The sequence below is a fragment of the Bombus fervidus genome, unplaced genomic scaffold, assembly GCF_041682495.2.
Source record: "Bombus fervidus isolate BK054 unplaced genomic scaffold, iyBomFerv1 scaffold0028, whole genome shotgun sequence".
NCBI lineage: Eukaryota > Metazoa > Arthropoda > Insecta > Hymenoptera > Apidae > Bombus > Bombus fervidus.
The window spans coordinates 165,001-170,000 of record NW_027212591.1 but is presented as its reverse complement, the minus strand read 5'-3'; positions in this window follow the sequence as shown (position 1 = coordinate 170,000).

Genomic DNA, 5,000 nt, shown 5'->3' with positions numbered 1-5,000 from the left:
AGAATGACGTTTTACATCGGGATTAAGGGTTTATTTCGTCCCCGCAAGGTGCCGTAAAAAATTTACGATCGCGCCCGAGACGTTGGAACTTAGTCTCATTCTCGAGCGGTACGTAGGGACTTGGAAAAATTCCGGTCCAAAAAGTTATTTCGAGTTATTTCGCTTAAAAGCGTTATAAGGTATGAATATTTTTATAGAAATCGTTACGGTTCGACGAATTCTAGTCGAACGTAACGATTTCGTTTTATTTTTTTTAAAAATTGCCCCCTCCGGACCGACATGACCGGGCGGTTGGCACTTCGTCGATCCCCCGGCCGGTACGTAGGGACTTAGAAAAATTCCGGTCCAAAAAGTTATTTCGAGTTATCTCGCTTAAAAGCGTTATGATGCGTATATATTTTTACATAAATAGCAATATTATGTATTTCTACGTCGGGATTAAGCGTTTATTTCGTCCCGAGAACTTTAAAAAAAAATTTTTAATCGAACCGTTTTTTCGAATTTTTTCGCTTAAAAGCGTTACAAGGTGCTAATATTTGTGCATAAATCGCTTTAAAATGACGTTTTACATCGGGATTAAGCGTTTATCTCGTCGCTGGAAAGTTATATAAAAAAAGTACGAACTCGTCCGGGACGTTGGAACTTAGTCTCATTCTCGAGCGGTACGTAGGGACTTAGAAAAATTTCGGACCGAAACGTTATTTCGAGTTATTTCGCTTAAAAGCGTTACGAGGTATGAATATTTTTATAGAAATCGTTACGGTTCGACGAATTCTAGTCGAACGTAACGATTTCGTTTTATTTTTTTTAAAAATTGCCCCCTCCGGACCGACATGACCGGGCGGTTGGCACTTCGTCGATCCCCCGGCCGGTACGTAGGGACTTAGAAAAATTTCGGACCGAAACGTTATTTCGAGTTATCTCGCTTAAAAGCGTTATGATGCGTATATATTTTTACATAAATAGCAATATTATGTATTTCTACGTCGGGATTAAGCGTTTATTTCGTCCCGAGAACTTTAAAAAAAAATTTTTAATCGAACCGTTTTTTCGAATTTTTTCGCTTAAAAGCGTTATAAGGTGCGAATATTCTTGCATAAATCGCTTTAAAATGACGTTTTACGTCGGGATTAAGCGTTTATTTCGTCGCTGGAAAGTTATATAAAAAAAGTACGAACTCGTCCGGGACGTTGGAACTTAGTCTCATTCTGGACCGGTACGTTGGGACTTAGAAAAATTTTCGACCGAAAAGTTTTTTCGAGTTATTTCGTTAAAAAGCGTTATGAGGTATGAATATTTTTATATAAATCGCTATATTATTATATTTTACGTCGGGATTAAACGTTTATTTGGTCCTGAAAACGTTAAAAAAAAATAGTGGACCGACGCGACTCGGCCCGTCGGACTTTGTCATACTCTCCACCGGTACGTAGGGACTTAGAAAAATTTTCGACCGAAAAGTTTTTTCGAGTTATTTCGCTTAAAAGTGTTATAAGGTATGAATATTTTTATATAAATCGCTATATTATTATATTTTACGTCGGGATTAAACGTTTATTTCGTCCCGAAAACGTTAAAAAAAAATTTTTAATCGAACCGTTTTTTCGAATTTTTTCGCTTAAAAGCGTTATAAGGTGCGAATATTCTTGCATAAATCGCTTTAAAATGACGTTTTACGTCGGTATTAAGCGTTTATTTCGTCGCTGAAAAGTTATATAAAAAAAGTATGATCGCGCCCGGGACGTTGGAACTTAGTCTCATTCTGGACCGGTACGTAGGGACTTAGAAAAATTTTCGACCGAAAAGTTTTTTCGAGTTATTTCGCTTAAAAGTGTTATAAGGTATGAATATTTTTATATAAATCGCTATATTATTGTATTTTACGTCGGGATTAAACGTTTATTTGGTCCCGAAAACGTTAAAAAAAAATAGTGGACCGACGCGACTCGGCCCGTCGGACTTTGTCATACTCTCCACCGGTACGTAGGGACTTAGAAAAATTTTCGACCGAAAAGTTTTTTCGAGTTATTTCGCTTAAAAGTGTTATAAGGTATGAATATTTTTATATAAATCGCTATATTATTATATTTTACGTCGGGATTAAACGTTTATTTCGTCCCGAAAACGTTAAAAAAAAATTTTTAATCGAACCGTTTTTTCGAATTTTTTCGCTTAAAAGCGTTATAAGGTGCGAATATTCTTGCATAAATCGCTTTAAAATGACTTTTTACGTCGGGATTAAGCGTTTATTTCGTCGCTGGAAAGTTATATAAAAAAAGTGCGAACTCGTCCGGGACGTTGGAACTTAGTCTCATTCTGGACCGGTACGTTGGGACTTAGAAAAATTTTCGACCGAAAAGTTTTTTCGAGTTATTTCGTTAAAAAGCGTTATGAGGTATGAATATTTTTATATAAATCGCTATATTATTGTATTTTACGTCGGGATTAAACGTTTATTTGGTCCTGAAAACGTTAAAAAAAAATAGTGGACCGACGCGACTCGGCCCGTCGGACTTGGTCATACTCTCCACCGGTACGTAGGGACTTAGAAAAATTTTCGACCGAAAAGTTTTTTCGAGTTATTTCGTTAAAAAGCGTTATGAGGTATTAATATTTTTATATAAATCGTTGTATTATTATATTTTACGTCGGGATTAAACGTTTATTTGGTCCTGAAAACGTTAAAAAAAAATTTTTTATTCGAAAGGTTTTTTCGAGTTATTTCGTTAAAAAGCGTTATAAGGTACGAATATTCTTGCATAAATCGCTTTAAAATGACTTTTTACGTCGGGATTAAGCGTTTATTTCGTCGCTGGAAAGTTATATAAAAAAAGTGCGAACTCGTCCGGGACGTTGGAACTTAGTCTCATTCTGGACCGGTACGTTGGGACTTAGAAAAATTTCGGACCGAAAAGTTTTTTCGAGTTATTTCGCTTAAAAGTGTTATAAGGTACGAATATTTTTATATAAATCGCTATATTATTATATTTTACGTCGGGATTAAACGTTTATTTGGTCCCGAAAACGTTAAAAAAAAATTTTTTATTCGAAAGGTTTTTTCGAGTTATTTCGCTTAAAAGCGTTATAAGGTGCGAATATTCTTGCATAAATCGCTTTAAAATGACGTTTTACATCGGGATTAAGCATTTATTTCGTCGCTGAAAAGTTATATAAAAAAAGTATGATCGCGCCCGGGACGTTGGAACTTAGTCGCATTCTCGAGCGGTACGTAGGGACTTAGAAAAATTTCGGACCGAAAAGTTTTTTCGAGTTATTTCGTTAAAAAGCGTTATGAGGTATGAATATTTTTATATAAATCGCTATATTATTGTATTTTACGTCGGGATTAAACGTTTATTTCGTCCGTGGAAGGTTAAAAAAAAACGGACGGATACGACCGGGCCTTTGGAACTTTGTCTCATTCTGGACCGGTACGTTGGGACTTAGAAAAATTTCGGCCGGCGGAAAAGTCCGAAATACTTATTTCGAGTTATTTCGTTAAAAAGCGTTATAAGGTATAAATATTTTTGCGGAAACGGTTATATCTCTATTAAATACAACTGGATTAAACGTTTTTTCGAATTTTTTAAAAAATTTGTGTTCGACGAACTGACACGACTGCGATATTTGTTTAATTATTTCGTTAATTAACGTTGCAAGGTATATATTTTTTTGCATATTTCTCGTTGTTTCAACGTGTTCTAATCGATTAAGAACGTGGTTTTTGTCCGTATTCGTTAAAAGAGGTGGTTTACTGATGCGATTTTGAAAAAAAAAAAAAATTAAATTTTTCGATAAAAACTCGTTTAAAATATTAAAATAAGCGGTGCGTTAAAATATCTCGACGATAGGACGTTTTATAACGGTACTTTATTGGAACAAAGTGGTCGAGCGTTTCAGAGACTAAGTCCGACGGTACGTTGGGACTTAGAAAAATTTCGGCCGGCGGAAAAGTCCGAAAAGCTTATTTCGAGTTATTTCGTTAAAAAGCGTTATAAGGTATAAATATTTTTGCAGAAACGGTTATATCTCTATTAAATACAACTGGATTAAACGTTTTTTTCGAATTTTTTAAAAAATTAGTGTCCGTCGAACTGACACGACTGCGATATTTGTTTAATTTTTTCGTTAATTAACGTTGCAAGGTATATATTTTTTTGCATATTTCTCGTTGTTTTAACGTGTTCTAATCGATTAAGAACGTGGTTTTTGTCCGTATTCGTTAAAAGAGGTGGTTTACTGATGCGATTTTGAAAAAAAAAAAAAAATTAAATTTTTCGATAAAAACTCGTTTGAAATATTAAAATAAGCGGTGCGTTAAAATATCTCGACGATAGGATGTTTTCTAAGGGTAGTTTATTCGAAAAAAGTGGTCGAGCGTTTCAGAGACTAAGTCCGACGGTACGCTCTAACGGAGGTTTTACATGGTAAGCGCCCGGCCGCTGGCCCGGCCGGCGCCGACCGTCCGGCCGGCGCTTTGGTATCTATAAGAGACACGTCGAGTCGGACGGTCCGGACGGAACAGCGTCGAGCGCGTGGCTATTCTACGGCCTCGGTTGAGAATTCAGTCACCGCTCCTCGAGTCTTAGTGAACTTTTTTGCTATTTCTCGACTGTTCCTTCGTTCTCGTATCGACTCTTTCTCTACACTGCTGCGCCGCGGGTCGCTGTCCTGGACGTAATGACCAAATAACGTGGCAAGGTTCCCCTTAGTCGGGAAGCTGGATCCTGTATGCTCGCACTAACTTTAAAAAAAGTTAGGGCAGTGTGCTTGTTACTAACTGAGTATCAATTCATGCTGGTTCGGCAGAGACCGTTCCAAAACTTATGTTATAGCGTACGCAGTACGTTTTAAACATACGAAAGGCTAATGGGGAGCGTACTACCTTTTAGGAAGTGCGTTCTTTCTGATTGGAGAATATCAAAAGAACGAACGAATATGTTTCTTACGAGGACGGTACGTTCAGCATGCAGTTTACGTGCTTTTTACCGCTAAGGCAT